Consider the following 21527-nt stretch of genomic DNA (forward strand, 5'->3'; position numbering starts at 1 on the left):
TTGCTCCTTTCTCCGGGGTCTCAGGTGCCCTCTGCCCTCATGCCTTCCCTTCCGCTGTGCTGTGTTACTCTATGCCTCTGGGCAACTGGCATCTGATCTAATGGGTTTCCTCCTGCAAACCAGATGCCCAAGGGCAGGCCACAGTCACTGATGACAACTCAGAGTTTGCCTTTGGCTCTCTAATTTCTTCCCTAACCCACCTGAGGCCCACGACATAACGCATTCCTGCAACTCACACTCTTAGAGAAACAGCTCATAGGGCTGCGTGGTCAGAATAGGAAGGATGGAGAATTCATCCTCTTTTGGTCCTGGGGACTGGCACTCCCTCACCCACAGACCTCAGCTGGCATACAGGGTCCCAGAGGTACAAATCAGGGCAGGTGAGATGGGGACATGGCAGATAAGAGGCACATGTGAGACATAGAGTTTATTACCTCTCAGAAACATCTGTCACCTCTTTCACCTGCTCAATGGCTCAGCTCCCAGATGGTAAATTACTTTTCATGACATCAGAATATAGTTTCTGAATTAGGTGCCAGGTTAAGCAGAGGGAAGTGGTCTCAAGTGTGTGAGGCCAGTGCCAAGAAGCTAGAGAAGACTTTTCGAGGAATTCAGGGGAAAGGGAGAAGGCGCATCACTCTGGGGAAAAACTGTCTTTCTCCAGAAGTGGAGCCTCCATACCCTACTGAGGACAAATGCGTGCCCTCTAAAGTGAAATTAGCAAGAGCAGTAATAGCCACCAGCATCTCTCTACAATCCTTGCCTTGGTTGCCATCCTGCTGGAGTTCATCTCCCTCTCCAATTCAAGGGCCTCTTTGAGTAGCTTGCACAGTCCTGATTCCTACTAAGTGTTTTCTTAGGTTTGTTGACGAATATTGAAGACAGATTCCAACTCCCTAAAGAGTACAACCATGAAACAATGTCAACAGCATTAATGCTCTACAAACACAAGATATGTTTAATTCAAATACTTAAATGTAAATGTTCTGTTTTGGTACGGAGCGCAGATGAAGACACTCTGCTGCTTTTCACTGCTGAGAGCTAGTGAGAAATATCAACATTATTAAATAACACAAACATTTTCCCCTGGAAAAATCCATTGGGGTGCTGTGTGCTGACCCTGATTATTTTCTAAATTGGCTGTGTGTTGACTCCATGCTTTGCTTGTTTGCTTTTTTGTCTCTCCAGTGGGACAGCCTGTCTCTTGAAGTATGTGTCTCTGTAACCCTGGCAGGCTTGGAGTATGCCGTTGTCACACTGGAGACACAGGGGTTGTAGGGGCATGGGGGTCTATCTGGTGGCAGAGCCTATGTGTAGCCTAGTCAGCAGGTTACAGCTCTGCCCTGCCCTTCAGGATGACAGCAGAGTGCCTTTCAAGGTCACAGCCAGTGTACTGAGACTCAGAGCCCCTCTCAAGGTCATAGCCAGTATACTGAGACTGAACAGAACATATGGTCCCTCCTTGGGAGCCTTGGATATTCTGGGCTGCAGTTGACTGATGAATACCAAATTACACCATCCTTATTCTTCCAGGTCAGATACACCAAATGAGGAGGCCCAATGAAGACTTTTAGAGGCCTGAAAAAACCGTGGCTTCTCTCTAGCCATATATTTCAAAATAATATACTAAGACATGAGATAATAAGTCGAGGCGATTTTGGTGCCACCAGTGAATACATTCCATGCTGGATATCTGGCCTGTCCCAGCCTTCACCTTTCTCCACCCTCCTCTGTGTCTTGGGGGCTGAATGAACAGACTGAGCGAGTTCCATTGCTCTCAGCTTCCAGTTGGGTTTGGCCCCTGGGGAAGGGAGTAGGCACAGAGGAGAGAGGCGAGTGACATCAGTGTCATTGCAGGCTGGCAGTGGCTCTCTATTGCCCTGCCCACCCAGCCCTTTGTCTCCAGGTTATGACCACCTTCCCAGGACCTTGACCCTTCTCACCTAGGGGGAGAGAGTCCAGGCCCACTGTTACCCATCCTAGGACCCTGCAGCATCTTTGGTAGTTTCCCTACTATGCCTTGGTAAATAGTTCCTCCGTGAAGTGTAAATTTGCCCAATTCAATTGCGTCATCTATTTCCTGCTGGGATTTGACTAATACAATATAGACAGGCTTCAAGACACGCCACTCAAAAATATGGCACCCTGCATAGTGGGTATTTTAAGCTGAAGGAATTTGAGAAAGCTGCAGAAGCAGGAAGACCACTCTTATCTTGCTCTGCCATTCTCCCCAAGCAGATCATAAAACCTGGAAAGGATTTCCTGGCCGTCCCCTGAAGCAGGTCATAGACCCTCAGGAGAAAGGGCCCCTCCCCTGCTAGAGGAGAGGAACATCCTTATCTCTGGAGGTCAAGCGTCACAGAGAAGAATCTGGACAAACAAGCTTTGCTAAGTCCCCCCACAGTTTATTACCATTGAATCAAACCCTTTTTGCCCTATCATATTTCTCCATGACTCTTTTCTTCATAAAATCTAGCATTCAAACCACACAGGTTTAGCCATTTGACTTAGTTTGTCTTGGTGTCGTCACCCAAATCTCATCTTAAATTTTAATCCCCAGGTGTTGAGGGAGACCTGGTGGGAGGCGATTGGATGACAGGGGCCATTCCCCCATGATGTTCTCATGACGGTGAGCGTTCCCACGAGAGCCCATGGATTTATAAATGTTTGGTAGTTCTTCTCTCTCCTGCTGCCCTGTGAAGAGGTACCTTCCACCATGATTGTAAGTTTCCTGAGCCCTCCCCAGCCATGCCGAACTGCGACTCAATTAAACCTCTTTTCTTTACAAATTACTCAGTCTTGGCAGTTCTCTATAGCAGTGTGAGAAAGAATGAGTACACCATTTATTTGAGTCTTCATTTTCTTTTAAAGGTTCCCGTGTCAAAATATCTACTATTTAATAAATAAGTTTGGATGCTTTTCTCTTATTTCTTCTCTTAGGAGGCCTGATCCATGAACCCCGAAAGAAAGATTTTTTTCCTCCCCTACTATGCCAAGGTACCATATTTTGGAGTCGTGTGTACTGGATTCTGTCAATATTGCATTAGTCAAGTCCCAGCAGGAACTAGATGGCACATTCAAGTCAGGCAAATGTCAACTTATTTCAAAAATGTTTCTTTTGGTGCCCCAGTTTTGTTGATGCTGTAGGAATAGATTTAGAACTTGTCTTGGTCATCTGTGCTTCAAGTGAGGGCCAGTTTGCAGTATAGAACAGGTCTTGAACTTCCAAGGCAAGAGCATCTGCTCTCTATTATTAAAACAGTGGAAATGCACTTAAGGGCAGATGGCTACTGACAACCAGTGCAGGAGCCCGGGATGGGAATACTTAAAAGCAAAATAAGTAGTGCTTTTCTTATAAAAATTAAAAGAGTGATTATGGTTTCTAATTTAGCATTACTGAAGATCATAAACCATATTATTACCAAAATCTGATTAAATAAAAATGGTTTGGTTTTAGCATTGCCAGCTGAAACATCATGACGAGCCTAAACATTGTAGAGAAAACAAGATTAAACGATCAAATTTTGTAACTTTTGTGTTCACTTGGAAATCCATCTGTAAACTAAACATAAAATCCTAAGCCCCTCTACCAGCTGAGTAGCTCCCGTGTGACCAAGGAGAGCCCAGAAAAACATGAAGACTGAGTTCCCCGCCAAGACAGGACGGGAGGTCAGACACACCTCATTATCTTCTCCTTCCTTTTATGGTTTAGACACAACTGACCAGCAGTCGTGTGAAAACAGTGATCGTAAGACCTAAAGAACAGACTGTGGCAGTAAGTTACTAAATTATAACCAGGACCCAAGGCCACGGTGGGCAAGGGTGAAGTCCCGCCCCCTACACTTAAGGAATAAACAATTATAACCAGGCGCCAAGGCTGGGCCCGGAGAGGGTGAAGTCTCACACCCTGCATTTAAGGAATAAACTATGCTCTAACTGCCCCAGGGTTTTCTTTTCCTCTGGCGTCTAAACAAGCACTGGCCTTGAGATAAGCAATATTAACACAATTTGCAGCTCACCATCAGATGCTGAGTAACCAACCCCGTGTTCCACCAGCCATAACTAACAGCTTTGATTGGATAAGACACAGATTTCAGTCATTTGTCGGTAACCGGTTCTGGCTGGTTTACAGAGATTGAGCACTTCTCATGCCTTCATGTCCTGAAAAGACCTGACATGCAGAGCCTAACATTTCAATGTTAAGTCTCCAAAGTGAACATGGATATAACATGCATGTTTGTTCAATACCCATGTGTCAGGACCATCTTCATGAATATTCGTAGCTCCTCCTGCCACCTGTTGAAAATGCATGCCCAGCCAACCTGTTCTAAAGCTCCTGCTCCATCCCCTCCTTTTTTGAAGTGCCTGTCTCTAGTCTTGGCTGGAGTCTTGCTTTCCAGCCTGTGGGATGGGATGGCCACCGTGCAGGCTGTAACCCTGTCTAAGTCTCCCCTCTTTTTCTAAATAACAAATTGTGCGGTTTTTTTCTTTTAACACATCCATGCCTTTTCTCTCTTTATGTGGGGGTCTTTCTGCTTCCTGCAGAAGATAAATGAGCCACCCTACCGCCAACAGTGAAACATGGGTTGGCCTGCAATAAACCTGATTCTGCGGGTCAGAAATAGGTTTCAGATGGCTCGTCCTGTTTCCAGGCTAATTAGTTATGTCCTCTGAGAAACCTCCTGGCCCCCTCAGGCAACGGGAATAACTCCTTCCTCTGCATTCCTAAAGCACTGAAAGCATTATTATTTTATATTGCAAGGATCATATTTCTTGTCCTCCCAGCACTTTGTGATTTTGTTGAGGGCAGAAACAAGATCTATCCCCCAGTGTCACCCACGTCAACATGTCCTCTCCCCCAGTTTTCAGTGGGCTCAGTAGATGTTTGTTGAGTCAATGGATAAATGAATCTGTGTGAGCATGAAGATACACCACCTCTCAAAATAGATCCATCCTTCTCAGATTATTTTTTCAGGTCCTAATAAATGTACTACTAGCAAATCTGTTAGGGAATGGGTGTCCAATAGTGGCAGAGTTTGTAAGCCATTATTTTCAATAAACCTAAAACACCGAAGTGGTTTAAAATGTGGTGGCTCTCCTCCACAGAAATTAGTTTCTTTTTATTTTCATTTAGGTACCATGTTTGCCAATTTCATTTTGTATACGAGCCATTTCAGAAAAAGAACAATTTTTTTTTCTTATTTAAACAAGAATCTTGGTGTCTTTTTCTTTTCTTTTTCTTTTTCTTTTTTTTTTATTGCATTTTAGGTTTTTGGGTACATGTGAAGAACATGCAAGATTGTTGCATAGGTACACACATGGCAGTGTGATTTGCTGCCTTCCTCCCCTTCACCTATATCTGGCATTTCTCCCCATGCTATCTCTCCCCAACTCCCCACCCCCCATCCCTCCCGTATTTCCCCCAACACACCCCAGTGTGTGATGCTCCCCTCCCTCTGTCCACGTGTTTTCATTGTTCAACACCCGCCTATGAGTGAGAACATGCAGTGTTTGATTTTCTGTTTATGCGTTTGCTGAGAATGACGGTTTCCAGGTTCATCCATGTCCCTACAAAGGACACGAACTCATCGTTTTTGATGGCTGCGTAGTATTCCATGGTGTATACATGCCACATTTTCCCTGTCCAGTCTATCATCAATGGGCATTTGGGTTGGTTCCAGGTCTTTGCTATTGTAAACAGTGCTGCAATGAACATTCGTGTGCACGTGTCCTTATAGTAGAATGATTTATAGTCCTTTGGATAGATACCCAGTAATGGGATTGCTGGGTCAAATGGAATTTCTATTTCTAGATCGTTGCAGAATTGCCACACTGTCTTCCACAATGGTTGAACTAATTCACACTCCCACCAGCAGTGTAAAAGTGTTCCTATTTCTCCACATTCTCTCCAGCATCTGTTGTCTCCAGATTTTTTCATGATCGCCATTCTAACTGGCGTGAGATGGTATCTCATTGTAGTTTTGATTTGCATTTCTCTAATGACCAGTGATGATGAGCATTTTTTCATATGTTTGTTGGCCTCATGTATGTCTTCTTTTGTAAAGTGTCTGTTCATATCCTTCACCCACTTTTGAATAAGATTGTGTGTTTTTTTGTTGTTGTTGTTGTATTTCTGTTTTAGTTCTTTGTAGATTCTGGATATTAGCCCTTTGCTGAATGGGTAGATAGCAAAAATTTTTTCCCATTCTGTTGGTTGCCGATTCACTCTAATGACTGTTTCTTTAGCTGTGCAGAAGCTGTGGAGTTTGATTAGGTCCCATTTGTCTATTTTGGCTTTTGTTGACAATGCTTTTGGTGTTTTGGTCATGAAGTCCTTGCCTACGCCTATGTCCTGAATGGTTTTGCCTAGGTTTTCTTCTAGGGTTTTTATGGTGTTAGGTCTTATGTTTAAGTCTTTAATCCATCTGGAGTTAATTTTAGTGCAAGATGTCAGGAAGGGGTCTAGTTTCTGCTTTCTGCACGTGGCTAGCCAGTTTTCCCAACACCATTTATTAAACAGGGAATCCTTACCCCATTGCTTGTTTTTGTCAGGTTTGTCAAAGATCAGATGGTTGTAGATGTGTGGTGTTGCCTCCGAGGCCTCTGTTCTGTTCCATTGGTCTATATCTCTGTTTTGGTACCAGTACCATGCTGTTTTGATTACTGTAGCCTTGTAGTGTAGTTTGAAGTCCATTAGTGTGATGCCTCCCGCTTTGTTCTTTTTGCTTAGAATTGACTTGGCTCTCTGGGCTCTCTTTTGGTTCCATATGAAGTTTAAGGTGGTTTTTTCCAGTTCTGTGAAGAAGGTCATTGGTAGCTTGATGGGGATAGCATTGAATCTGTAAATTACTTTGGGCAGTATGGCCATTTCCACGATATTGATTCTTTCTAACCGTGAACGCAGAATATTTCTCCATCTATTTGTGTCCTCTCTTATTTCATTGAGCAGTGGTTTGTAGTTCTCCTTGAAGAGGTCCTTTACGTTCCTTGTTAGTTGTTTTCCTAGGTATTTTATTCTCTTTGTAGCAATTGTGAATGGCAGTTCGTTCTTGATTTGGCTCTCTTTACTTCTGTTATTGGTGTATAGGAATGCCTGTGATTTTTGCACATTGATTTTGTATTCTGAGACTTTGCTGAAGTTGCTTATCAGTTTCAGGAGATTTTGGGCTGAGATGATAGGGTCTTGTACATACACAATCATGTCATCTGCAAATAGAGACAGATTTTCTTCTTTCCTAATTGAATACCCTTTATTTCTTTTTCTTGCCTGATTGCTCTGGCTAGAACTTCCAATACTATATTGAATAGGAGTGGTAAGAGAGGGCAACCTTGTCTAGTGCCAGATTTGAATGGGAACACTTCCAGTTTTTTCCCATTCAGTATGACATTGGCTGTTGGTTTGTCGTAAATAGCTTTTATTATTTTGAGATACTTTTCATCAATATCTAGCTTATTGAGGGTTTTTAGCATAAAGGGCTGTTGAATTTTGTCAAAGGCCTTCTCAGAATCAATTGAGATAATTATGTAGTTTTGTCTTTGGTTCTGTTTATGTGGTGAATTATGTTTATAGACTTGCATATGTTGAACCAGCCTTGCATTCCCGAGATGAAGCCTACTTTATCATGGTGGATAAGCTTTTTGATGTGCTGTTGCAATCGGCTTGCCAGTATTTTATTGAAGAGTTTTGCATCTATGTTCATCATGGATGTTGGCCTGAAGTTTTCTTTTTTTGCTGAGTCTCTGCTGGGTTTTTGTATCAGGATGATATTGGTCTCATAAAATGATTTGGGAAGGATTCTCTCTTTTTGAATTGTTTGGAATAGTTTCAGAAGGAATGGTACCAGCTCCTCTTTGTATGTTTGGTAGAATTTGGCTGTGAACTCATCTGGACCTGGGCTTTTTTGGGATGGTAGGCTCTTAATTGCTGCCTCAACTTCAGACCTTGTTATTGGTCTATTCGGGGTTTCAACTTCTTCCTCTTTTAGGCTTGGGAGGATGCAAGTGTCCAGGAGCTTATCCATTTCTTCCAGGTTTACTAGTTTATATGCATAGAGTTGTTTGTAATAGTCTCTGATGATGGTTTGTATTTCTGTGGAGTCTGTGGTGATATTCTCTTTACTGTTTTTTATTGCATCTATTTGCTTTTTCTCTCTCTTCTTTTTTATTACTCTGGTTAGTGGTCTATTTTGTTGATCTTTTTGAAAAACCAGGTCCTGGATTTATTAATTTTTTTTGAAGGGGTTTTTTTTTTGTGTCTCTATCTCCTTCAGTTCTGCTCTGATCTTAGTTATTTCTTGTCTTCTGCTAGGTTTTGAGGGTTTTTTTTTTTTTTATCTTGCTCCTCTAGCTCTTTCAGTTTTGATGATAGGGTGTCCATTTTAGATCTTTCCTTGCTTCTCGTCTGGGCATTTATTGCTATATATTTTCCTCTAGAGACTGCTTTAATGTGTCCCAGATATTCTGGTACGTTTTGTCTTCATTTTTGTTCATTTCAAAGAGCATCTTTATTTCTGCCTTCATTTCGTTGTTTATGCAGTGTACATTCAAGAGCCAGTTGTTCAGTTTCCATACAGCTGTGCGGTTCTGAGTTAGTTTCTGAATTCTGAGTTCTAATTTGATTGCACTGTGGTCCAAGAAACTGTTCTGATTTTCGTTTTTTGCATTTGCTGAGGAGTGATTTACTTCCAATTATGTGGTCAGTTTTAGAGTAGGTGTGATGTGCTGCTGAGAAGAATGTATATTCTGTGGATTTGGGGTGGAGAGTTCTGTAAATGTCTATTAGGTTGCTTAGTCCAGGTCTGAGTTGAAGTCCTGGATATCCTTGTTAATTTTCCGTCTCGTTGATCTGTCTAATACTGACAATGGGGTCAATGGGGTGTTAAAGTCTCCCACTATTAGTGTGCGAGAGTCTAATTCTCTTCGTAAATCATTGAGAACTTACTTTATGTATATGGATGCTCCTGTATTGGGTGCATATATATTTAGGATTGTTAGCTCTTCTTGGTGAATTGATTCTTTTACCATATGTAATATCCTTCTTTTTCTCTTTTGATCTTTGTTGGTTTAAAGTCTATTTTATCAGAGATGAGTATTGCAACTCCTGCTTTTTTTTTTCCCTCCTCTCTATTTGCTTGGTAAATCTTCCTCCGTCCCTTTACTTTGAGCCTTTGTGTATCCTTTCATGTGCGATGTGTTTCCTGGATATAGCACACCAATGGGTTTTGCCTTTTTATCCAATTTTCTAGTCCGTGTCTTTTGATTGGGGCATTTAGCCCATTTAAATTTAGGGTTAATATTGTAATGTGTGAATTTGATTCTGCCATTTTGATGCTAGCTGGCTGTTTTGCCCATTAGTTCATGCAGTTTCTTCATTGTGTGGATACTCTTTACCATTTGGTATGTTTTTGGAATGGCTGGTACTGGTTGTTCCTTTCTATGTTTAGTGCCTCTTTGAGGAGCTCTTGTAAAGCAGGCCTGGTGGTGATGAAATCTCTGAGTACTTGCTTGTTTGTAAAGGACTTTATTTTTCCTTCACTTATGAAGCTTAGTTGGGCTGCATATGAAATTCTGGGTTGAAAGTTCTTTTCTTTAAGGATGTTGAGTATTGGCCCCCACTCTCTTCTGGCTTGTAGGGTGTATGCTGAGAGATCTGCTGTGAGTCTGATGGGCCTCCCTTTGTGGGTAACCTGACTTTTCTCTCTGGCTTCCCTTAGTATTTTCTCCTTCATTTCAACCCTGGTGAATCTGACGATTATGTGCCTTGGGGTTGCTCTTGTTGAGGAATATCTTTGTGGTGTTCTCTGTATTTCCTGGACTTGAATATTGGCCTGCCTTGCTAGGTTGGGGAAGTTTTCCTGGATAGTATCCTGAAGAGGTATCCTTTCCAGCTTGGATTCATTCTCTCCATCACATTCAGGTACACCTATCAATCGTAGATTAGGTCTTTTCACATAGTCCCATATTTCTTGAAGACTTTGTTCATTCCTTTATACCCTTTTTTCTCTAATCTTGCCTTCTCGTTTTATTTCATTGAGTTAATCTTTGACCTCTGATATCTTTTCTTCTGCTTGGTCAATTCGGCTGTTTGAAACTTGTGCATGCTTCGCGAAGTTCTCATGTTGTGTTTTTCAGCTCCATCAATTCACTTATATTCTTCCCTAATTTGTTTATTCTCATTAGCGTTTTGTCAAATCTTTTTTCAACATTTAGTTTATTTGCATTGGGTTAGAACATGCTCTTTTAGCTCAGAGAAGTTTCTTATTACCCATCTTCTGAAGCCTGATTCTGTCAATTCATCACACTTATTCTCCATCCAGCCTTGTTCCCTTGCTGGTGAGGAGTTGTGATCCCTTGTAGGAGGAGAGGTGTTCTGTTTTTGGGTGTTTTCATCCTTTTTGCGCTGGTTTTTTCCCATCTTTGTGCATTTATCCACCTGTTGTCTTTGTAGTTGTTGACTTTCAGATTGGGTCTCTGAGTGGATGTCCAGTTTGTTGATGATGAAGTTATTTCTTTCTGTTTCTTAGTTTTCTTTCTAACTGGCCTCTCTACTGTAGGACTGCTGAGGTCCACCGCAGGCCCTGCTTGCCTGGTCATCACCTGCAGTGGCTGCAGAACAGTAGGAGTTGCTGCCAGTTTTGTCTTCTACTATCTTTGTCCCAGAAGGATACCCGCCAGTTATCAGTCTGAGCTCTCCTTTATGAGGTGACTCTTTGGATATACAGGGGTCAGGGAGCTACTTCAGGAGACAATCTGTCTTTTATAGGAGCTCACATGCTGAGCTGTGAGCTCCATTGTTCATTCAGAGCTTCTGGGAAGGTAAGATTAAATCTGCTGCAGTGGAACTCATAAACCCCCCCCAACCTTTTTTTTTTTTCCTTCTGGTGCTCTGTCCAGGGGAGTAGGGCTTTATGAGTTTGTGTTGTCCTGCTGCGTTTTTTTCAGGGCTGCCCTGATCAGCGAGAAGGCAGCCTAGTCACTGCCTGCCTGCAGAGGCTTTGCTGAGCAGCTGTCGGCTCCACCCAGCTGTGGTGTAAACTTCCCTGCAGTCCTCTTTATACAGGTATAGTTAGAACTGCCTCGGCAATGGCGGCCCACCTCTATAATGGTGGACTCTGTCTGTAATGGCGGGCTGCCTTGGCAATGGTGGGCTGCCTCAGCAATGGCAGACTACCTCTGTAGTGGTGAACTGCCTGGGTAATGGCAGATGCCCCTCCCCCACAGAGTTGGACCATCCTGCATTCAGCTGTGCTTGCTGTGAAACTCTCAATCCAGAGCATTTCAGATTGTTGTTTTTTTGTGGGGGTGGGACCAGCTGAGCCTGATCACCTGGATCCCTGCCTCAGAGCCCTTTTTTTTTTTTAGTTGAACAGGCGACTCTGTGTCCCAGGTGTTCCAGTCACCTGTTGAAAGGGGCTGGGATCTGTGCGATTTCCCATGCGGCGACCTGCACTGTGCTGGCCGAAACAGCCGTGTTGAGATTCATGGTGCTTTTATGCCTGGGAATCTCCTGGCCTGCCTCCCTGTTTTAGTCCCCCTTTTTTTTTTTAATCAGTTGAATGGGTGACTCTCTATCCCAGGAGCTCCAATCACCAGCTAAAATGGTGCCTGGACCCATGTACTTTGTGCGGAGAACAACCACACCAGCCAAAACAGCCATGCTGGCTGAAACGGCCCCGCTGGCCAACACAGCTGTGCTGGTGACCCATGGGGCTCCTCCGCTTGGGAATCTCCTGGCCTGTAGGCAATAAAAATCCATCTGGAAGTGTGACATCCACTCACCCTCTGTGCGTTCGCTGGGAGCTGCAATCCTGAGCTGCTCCTAATTGGCCATCTTGGATTTCTCCTGAAAAAGAACAAGTTGACCAGTGATTTGTTTTTATCTTTCAAAATAGAAAAAAAAAAAAAAAAGCTTTTTTTGAGGCCCAAAAGAAGAAAGTGCCATTTTTTTTTTACTTACTTTACCTACTTTATTAAACAGAAAGATGTCAGCGAGAAATTAGCACAGAATTTTAGCCACTGAGCTGTTCCTCTTTGGTGATAAACAAGTGGACACTTGGAGGAGGCTTTCTAATTTTTGGTTGACTGAGTAGATTTATTTTTTTAGAGTGGTTTGAAATTTACGGAAAAACTGAGCAGAGGGGACAGAGAATACCCACATAGCCCTCCTTTTTTCCAACTCTCTCCCACCTCCCCCGCCCAACCCCCAGTTTTTCCTATCATTAATAGCTTGCATTAGTGTGGAACATTTACCTTCATTTGTTGACCTAATATTGATACACTGTTATTCACTAAAGTCTATAGTTTACATGAAAGTTCACTTTTTGTGTCACACATTGTGTGTGCTTTTTTGTTTGTTTTTGTTTTGAGACAGAGTTGCTCTATGATGCAAGCCAGAGTGCAGTGGCATGATCTTGGCTAACTGCAACCTCCGCCTTTTGGGTTCAAGAAATTTGGGTTCATCCTCAGCCTCCCAAGTAGCTGGGATTACAGGCATGTACCACCATGCCCAACTAGTTTATTTTTGTATTTTTAGTAGAGAAGGGAATTCATCATGTTTGCCAAGCTGGTCTTGAAATCCTGGCCTTAAGCAATCTGCCCACCTTGACCTCCCAAAGTGCTGTGATTACAGGTGAGATCCACCATGGCCGGCCTATGTGAATTGTTCTTTTTTTTTTTTTTTTTGGCAAATATATAATGTTATGTAACCACTATCATAGTACCATACAGAATAGTTTTGCTGCTCTAAAAATCCACTGTTCTTCACCTATTTACCCCTCCCTGAACCTGAAATATTGGCAAATACCAATTCTTTATATATATACACATATTTTTTTTATTGAACTTTAGGTTCTGAGGAACATGTGCAGATCATGCAGGATTGTTGCATAGGTACATACATGGCAATGTGGTTTGCTGCCTCCATCTGGCCATCACCTATATCTTGCATTTCTCCCCATGTTACCCCTTCCTACCCCACACGTCCCTCCCCTAGTTACCCCCAAGTCACCCCAGTTTGGGATGCTCCCTTCCCTGTGTCCATGTGTTCTCATTGTTTGACACCCAGCTGAGTGAGAACATGCGGTGTTTGATTTTCTGTTCTTGGGTCAGTTTGCTGAGAATGATGGTTTCCAGGTTTATCCATGTCCCTGCAAAGTACACGAACTCATTTTTTTTTTTTTAACTTTAGGTGCATACTGTATCTGGCACTTCTCCCCATGTTATCCCTCCACACCCTCCCCTTCCTCCTCATCCCCCATTGTCTCTCCCCTACCCCCTCCAACTGTCCCCTGTGTGCGATGCTCCTCTTCCTTAGTCCACATGTTCTCGTTGTTCAACACCCACCTATGAGTGAGAACATATGGTGCTTACCTTTCTGTTCTTGGGTCAGTTTGCTGAGAATAATGGTTTCCAGATTCATCCAAGTCCCTACAAAGGACACAAACTCACCGTTTTTATGGCTGCGTAGTAAAGCATGATGTATAATGTACCACATTTTCTTTGTCCAGTCTATCATTGATGGGTATTTGGGTTGGTTCCAGGTCTTTCCTATTGTACAAAGGGCTACAATGAACATTTGTGTGCATGTGTAGAATGTATTTATAGTTCTTTGGGTATATACCCAATAGTGGAATTGCTGAGTCGAATGGAATTTCTATTTCTAGATCCTTGAGAAATCGCCACGCTGTCTTCCACAATGGTTGAACTAATTTACATTTCCATCAACTGGGTAAGAGTGTTCCTATTTGTCCATATCCTCTCCAGCATCTGTTGTCTCCAGATAGTTTAATGATCACCATTCTAACTAGATGATACCTCAATATGGTTTTGATTTACATTTCTCTAATGACCAATGATGATGAGCTTTTTTTTGAGACAGAGTTTCACTCTTGTTACCCAGGCTGGAGTGCAATGGCGCGATCTCGGCTCACTGCAACCTCCACCTCCTGGGTTCAGGCAATTCTCCTGCCTCAGCCTCCTGAGTAGCTGGGATTACAGGCACGTGCCACCATGCCCAGCTAATTTTTTGTATTTTTAGTAGAGACGGGGTTTCACCATGTTGACCAGGATGGTCTGGATCTCTTGACCTCGTGATCCACCCGCCTCGTCCTCCCAAAGTGCTGGGATTACAGGCTTGAGTCACTGCGCCCGGCCAATGAGCATTTTTTTATATGTTTGTTGGCCTCATATGTCTTCTTTTGAAAAGTTTCTGTTCATATCCTTCACCTACTTTTGTATAAGGTTGTTTGGTTTTTTCTTGTATTTCTGTTTTAGTTCTTTGTAGATTCTGGATATTAGCCCTTTGTTGGATGGGTAGATTGCAAAAATTTTTTCCCATTCTGCTGGTTGCCAATTCACTCAAATGATTGTTTCTTTTGCTGTACAGAAGCTCTGGAGTTTAATTAGATCCCATTTGTCTACCCTGGCTCTTATTGCCGTTGCTTTTGGTGTTTTAGTCATGAAGTCCTTGTGTATGCCTATGTCCTGGATGGTTTTGTCTACATTTTCTTCCAGTTTTTTTTTTTTTATGGTGTTCGGTTTTATATTTAAATCTTTGATCCATCTGGAGTTAATTTTACTGTAAGGTGACAGGTAGGGGTCCAGTTTTTGCTTTCTGCACATTGCTAGGCAGTTTTCCCAACATTTAATAAACATGGAGTCCTTTACCCATTGCTTGTTTTTGCTGGGTTTGTCAAAGATCAGATGGTTGTAGATGTGTGGAGTTTCTTTTGGGGTCTCTGTTCTGTTGCATTGGTCTTTGTCTCTGTTTTGGGACCAGTACCATGCTGTTTTGATTACTGTAGCCTTGTAGTATAGCTTGAGGACTAGCAGGGTAATGCCTCCGGCTTTGTTCTTTTTGCTTAGGATTGTCTTGGCAATGCGGTGTCTTTTGTGATTCCATATGAAGTTTAAAGTGTTTTTTTCCATTTCTGTGATAAAGGTCATTGGTAGTTTGATGGGGATAGCACTGAATCTATAAATTACTTTGGGGAGTATCTCCATTTTCATGACACGGATTCTTCCTAACCATGAGCATGGAATGTTTGTCCATCTGTTTGTGTCCTCTCTTCGTTGAGCAGTGGTTTGTAGTTCACATTGAAGAGGTCCTTTATATCTTTTTTTAGTTGTATTCCTAGGTATTTTCTTCCCTTGGTAGCAATTGTGAATGGGAGTTCACTCTTGATTTGCCTGTTTGTCTGTGACTGCTATATAGCAATGCTTGTGATTTCTGCACATTGATTTTGTATACTGAGACTTGCTGAAGTTGCTTATCAGTTTAAGAAGATTTTGGGCTGAGATGATGGGTTTTTCTAAATATATAATCATGTCATCTGCAAATAGTGACAGTTTGACTTCCTCCTTTCCTAATATAATACCCTTTATTTCTTTTTCTTGCCTGATTGCTCTGGCTAGAACTTCCAATACTATATTGAATAGGAATGGTGAGAGAGGCCATCCTTGTCTAGTGCCAAATTTCAAAAGGAATGCTTCCAGCTTTTGCCCATTCAGTATGGTATTGGCTGTAGGTATGTCATAGACAGCTTTTATCATTTTATGATACGTTCCATCAATACCTAGTTTATTGAGAGGTTTTAGTATGAAGGGCTGTTGAATTTTATCAAAGGCCTTCTCTGCATCTATTGAGATAATCATGTGGTTTTTGTCTTTGGTTCCGTTTACGTGATGGATTAAATTTATGGATTTGCATGTGTTGAACCAGCCTTGCATCCCTGGGATGAAGCCTACTTGGTCATGAGGAATAAGCTTCTTGATGTGCTGTTGCAATCTCTTGGCCAGGATTTTATTGAAGATTGTTGTGTCGATGTTCATCATGGATATTGGCCTGAAGTTTTCTTCTTTAGTTGAGTCTTTAGTTTTTTTTTTTTTTTTTTTTTTTTTGTTGTTGTTGTTGTTGTTTTAATTCCACACAAGAATGTATGTTTTTTTTAATTCCACACAAGTGTATATAATTTCAAGTGGTTGTTCTGATTTAAATGACAAAATATACATTATTTGATGTACGTGATCCAAAAGAAAAAATATGTACATATATACACATTTTAACATAAAGGTGAATGATAAGGATTCTCATCGTCAGCTTCTGAGCTGTCCATTTGGAGTCAGCTCTTACCATTGCGAAAAGCCCCTAATCAGATCTTCTTTTGGTAAGTCAATCAGTACTTTTCCTAACTCCTTTCGTCTGTGTGAGCCTAGTGGCCTACTATTTTTCACTGCAACATCGAGTGACCTCTTCTTTATTTCTTCCATAGGAACAAAAAATTCAAATGTCTCATCAAACAGGGGTTCCAAGGTCTTCCGCTTCACTGAAGTCTTCTTACGACATGTCCGCTTCCTTTCTGGCAACAAGTAGACACAGACGTAGGGATCATTTCCACTGCTGGTACATAGTATCAGGTTTCTGCAACCATTGATGAGCATGCGGAGGCAGCGCCGCAGACACACATAGCGGACTGTGAGCTGAATCTCGCCCAGCTGCCACCACCTGAGGTCCCCACCTTCAATGTTGAGGCTGATATCTGCCAGGTCAAAGCAGGAAGAGGCCAGGGAGTTGAGCGAGGACATGCTGGGAGCCAGCTTCTTGGGCAGCCATGCAAATAGGGAATATGGGCACTTCATGGGTCTGGGTGACTTGATGGGTCCTGGAGAGTGGGGGCCTGGGACAGTCAGAAAGATGGTGATTGAACTCTTCTTCTGCCCCATGGGCTCACAGAACCTTTTGGCACTGTCCTTGCCTTTGGGCTCTGGGCCTATCTCTTGGGGTGTGGGCTCAGTGGCAACAGTGGCAGCAGTGGTAACATTGGCAGTGGTTGTGGTACTCTTGGTTGTGTCCTTAGTTTCAGAAGCAGAGTCTGGGGGACATGGCAAATCTGTAGGGCCTTCTTCCTGAGGTGGGGCTTTGGGACCCTGGTTGGTAGCCACCTTCTTGATGAGCAGAGGGCCTTTCTTTAGGGCTTCAGGTCCTGTGTAGGGCTCCCCAGCTCTCATTCCTCCACTTGAAGGAACCGAAGTACTAGCCTCATGGAGATGAGGCTGTCCAGGCCTGAGTGGTCCAGCCGAAAGCGCTGCTCAAGAGTTAGGTCAGCATAGGGGAGGATCTGGCACAGGGGACCTCCAGCATTTCCAGAGCATACTCCTGGTCATCATCAAGCACCTTCAGATGGAGCTACTCAGTGGTCACGTTGTGCACAAAGAAGGAGAACACCTGGCTCCACACAGGGTCCTTGCTGTGGGGACAGGTCATAGTTGTATGTGTCTTGCCTACCGATAGTTTGACTTTTTTTTTTTTTAATAATGTATAGAATATTTATAGATATCTCATCTGAAAACACAGCAAAAAAAAAAAAAAATCCAAGATTAGCACTGCTATCTAGAGTAAGAGGGATTAATTCTACCAGCTTTCAAACAGTCACATTCAGTATTCAGAGGAAGCACGTGAGGGGGTAGAACTGGGGAGAAACACACCACGGGGCTCGTCATGGCTTCAGGTTATAGAAGGGGGTGATGTGTGCAGAGGAAATATGCATCTAGGTGTCCTCTCAGCCTCAGAACACCCGCCACAGCCCACCCCGCTTGACAGCCCTTCATTTTTGCATCACTCTCTCCCTTATTCTATTTTGGGGTTTGTAGCCATTGATTTAGGGACCAAGACAAATGGCTCTAGTTTCTGGGCAGCAAGATTCTATGGGGTAAGGTGGGTGGGTGGAAAGCATACGGTACAGTCCTGGGCTTCAGGTGGAAGGAGGGGCCTGGGGTGTGGAGGAAGACTTTCTACGCTACCTGGCTCATGTACAACGTCCACAACCTTCAGCCCCCAGCAAGCCCCAGCCCAGGCAGCTATGCGGAGGTGGGACTGTGGAAGCCTTGCAGCCTTGGGCCAGTTAACCAAATAAACTCTCTCTTCCTTAGTGATGCTTACAGGACACGCTACCTGGTTTTGGTATAAGGATGATGTTGGCCTCATAAAATGAGTTAGGGAGGATTCCCTCCTTTTGTATTGTTTGATACAGTTTCAGAAGGAATGGAAGCAGCTCCTCTTTGTACGCTGGTAGAATTCGGCTGTGAACCCATCTGGATCTGGACGGTTTTTGGTGGGTAGGCTGTTGATTGCTGCCTCTACTTCAGCCCTTGTTATTGGTGTCATCCGGGTTTCAGCTTTCTCCTGGTTTAGTTTTGGTACAGCACAAGTGTCTAGGAATTTATCCATTTCTTCCTGGTTTACTGGTTTATGTGAGCAGAGCTGTTTGTAGTAATCTCTGATAGTAGTTTATATTTCTGTGGAATCAGTGGTGATATTCCCTTTATCGTTTTTTATTGCATCTATTTGATTCTTCTCCGTTTTCTTTTTCATTAATCCAGCTAGCGGTCTATTTTGTTGATCTTTTCAAAAAAACAGCTCCTGGATTTATTCATTTTTTGAGGGGCTTTTTGTGTCTGTATCTCCTTCAGTTCTGCTCTGACCTTAGTTATCTCTTGTATTCTGCTAGCTTTTGAGTGTTTTTCATCTTGCTCCTCTAGTTCTTTCGATTTTGATGATAGGGTGTCGATTTTAGATCTTTCCTCTCTTCTCTGGTGGGCATTGATTGCTATAAATTTCACTCTCGAGACTGCTTTAAAGTTGTCCTAGAAATTCTGGTAAGTTGTGTCTTCATTCTGGTTGGATTCAAAGAACCTCTTTATTTCTGCCTTCATTTCATTGTTTATCCAGTCAGCATTCAGAAGCAAGTTGTTTAGTTTCCAAGTGGTTGTGTGGGTCTGAACCTGTTTCTTGATCCTGAATTCTAGTCTGATTGCACCATGGTTTGATAGACTGTTATGATTTCTGTTTTTTGTATTTGCTGAGGAGTGATTTGCTTCCAATGATGTGGTCAATTTTAGAGTAAGTGCAATGCGGTGCTGAGAAAAATCTATATTCTGTGGCTTTGTGGTGGAGCATTCTGTGTATGACTATTAGATCCGCTTGGTCCAGCTCTGCATTCAAGTCCTGGATATCCTTGTTAATTTTCTGTCTCGTTGATCTGTCTAATGTTGACAGTGGAGTATTGAAGTCTCCCACTGTTATTGTGTGGGAGTCTAAATCTCGTTTTAAGTCATTAAAAACTTGCTTTATGTATGTAGGTGCTCCTGTGTTGGGGGCATATATATTTAAGCTAGTTAGCTGTTCCTGTTGGATTGATCCTTTTACCATTACGTAATGTCCCTCTTTGTCTCTTTTGATCTTTATTGGTTTGAAGTCCATTTTATCAGAGACTAGGATTGCAACCCCTGCTTTGTTGTGTGTGTGTTCTCCATTTGCTTGGTAAATCTTCTTCCATCTCTTTATTTTGAGTCTATATGTGTCTCTGTATGTGAGATGGGTTTCTCAAATGCAGCACACCAATGGGTTCTGACTTTTTATCCAGTTTGCCAGTCTGTGTCTTTCGATTGGGGCGTTAAGGTCACTTACATTCATTGTTAATATTACTATGTGTGAATTTGATCCTGCCATTTTGTTACTGGCTGGTTCTCTTTCTCATTAACAGACTTATTCTCTTCATTGCATTTTTGGTCTTTGACAACTGGTTTGCTTTGGCAGTGACTGGTACTTGTTCCCTTCCATGCTTAGTGTTTCTTTCAGGAGCTGTTGTAGGGCAGGTCTGGTGGTGACAAAATCTCTCAATAATTGTTTGTCCACGAAGGATTTGATTTCTCCTTCACTTATGAAGCTTAGTTTGCTTGGAAATGAGATTGTGAGTTGAAAGTTCTTTTCTTTAAGGATGTTACATATTGGCCCCACTCTCTTCTGGCTTGTAGGGTTTCTGCTGAGAGATCTGCTGTTGAGTCTGACTGGCTTCCCTCTGTGGGTGACCTGACTTTTCTCTTTGGCTGCCCTTAGCATTTTTTCCTTCATTTCAACTGTGTTCAATCTGACGATTGTATGTTTTGGGATTGCTCTTCTTGAGGAATATCTTTGTGGAGTTCACTGTATTTCTTGAATTTGAAATTGGGACTGCCTTGCTAGGCTTGGGAAGTTCTCCTCGATAATATCCTGCAGCATGTTTTCTAGCTTGGATTCATTCTCCCTGTCATATTCAGGTACACCGATCAAGCGTAGATTGGGTTTATTCACATAATCCCATATTTCTTGGAGGCTCTGTTCATTTCTTTTCACTCTTTTTTCTCTTGTATTGCCTTCTCTTTTTATTTAATTGAGGTGATCTTCAATCTCTGATATCCTTTCTTCTGCTTGATCGATTTGGCTATTAAAACTTGTGTTTGCTTCACGTAGTTCTCGTGCTGTGTTTTTCAAGTTTATCAAGTTGTTTATGTTCTTCTCTAAGTTAGTTATTCAGTTAGCATTTCGTCTAACCTGTTTTCAAGGTGTTTGGTTTCTTTGCATTGAGTTAGAACGTGTTCCTTTAGCTCTGAAAAGTTTGTTATTATCCACCTTCTGAATCCTTTTTTTGACAATTGTTCACACTCCTTCTCAGTCAAGTTGTGATCCTGTGTGTTTGAGGAGTTGGGATCCCTTGAGGGAGAAGAGGTGTTCTGGTCTTTGATGGTTTCATCATATTCGGGCTGTTTTTTTTTTTTTTTTTCCATCTTTGTGGATTTACCTGGCTGTGGTGTCAGAGAGCTGCTTGATGAGGTTGCTTGTCTGCCTGTGGGGGCGCTCCTGGGTTTCTAGGGATTCCTTCAGGTGAGTCTGGAAGCTTCCTGTGTCTTTTTTGTTTATGCTGGGAGATTAGGCCCACCTCCTCAGCTGACCTGTAGGTGCTGCTGGGTTGTTAAGAATGCTGTCCCGTTGCTAAGTGGGCCTCCTGCGTTTTTTGTGAAAACATGTAGCCCAGTCCCACCCCTGTAGTGGTGGGTTGTGCTCTTTCTCTACTGGGCTGGATCATTCAGGGTTCATCTCAGACTGTGGCACTGGCTATGCAACCCACTAGAGTCAGAACTTCAGCCCTCTGGGGTTTGTGGGGGAGGGTAGGGACCCGCCCAGCGGTACCCAGCCATCTCCCCCTTTCAGCTTTCTCTCTCTAGGTCAGGGGAAGGGGCCGCCCAGCTGATCCCGCTTACAACTCCCTCTCTTTCCGGGTGGGCGGAGGGGACAATAGCTCAGTCTGCAGACTCCTATTCAACTCTGCACTTGTAATTCCTGGCACTCGACTGGCCAGGATCAGCTGTTCTGTGTACTGCTGAGGCTTTGGGGGAAGTGCTGTATCTGGACCGGAGAGCCAGAGGTGGAGCCTCCAACTGGCCAGTCAGATGCACTTTCTGGGTGAAGGCACACCCCTCCCCACCTCAGTCTGCCCTGAGTGGGCTTTGCTCACCCTCGGACCAGACCCGTTGAAATGCACCTGGTACCTCGGTTGGAGCTAGGAGATCTCTGGGTTTCTGCATCTCTCTCGCTGGGTATTGTGTGCTGGAATTGTGTTTAATCTGCCATGTTGGATCCTCCCCTTTCACCCTCGAACTCATAGTTTTTTACGGCTGCGTAGTATTCCGTGGTGTATATGTGCCACATTTTTCTT

The 21527-nt window shown here is 43.0% G+C and overlaps 1 pseudogene; it reads right to left on the reverse strand.

The window, feature by feature from the left end:
- Positions 1 to 16092: 16092 nt before the first annotated feature.
- On the reverse strand, positions 16093 to 17496 carry LOC101045315 (extended synaptotagmin-3-like; annotated as a pseudogene).
- Between the last annotated feature and the right edge of the window lie 4031 nt (positions 17497 to 21527).

This window comes from Saimiri boliviensis, chromosome 8, assembly GCF_048565385.1.
Source record: "Saimiri boliviensis isolate mSaiBol1 chromosome 8, mSaiBol1.pri, whole genome shotgun sequence".
NCBI lineage: Eukaryota > Metazoa > Chordata > Mammalia > Primates > Cebidae > Saimiri > Saimiri boliviensis.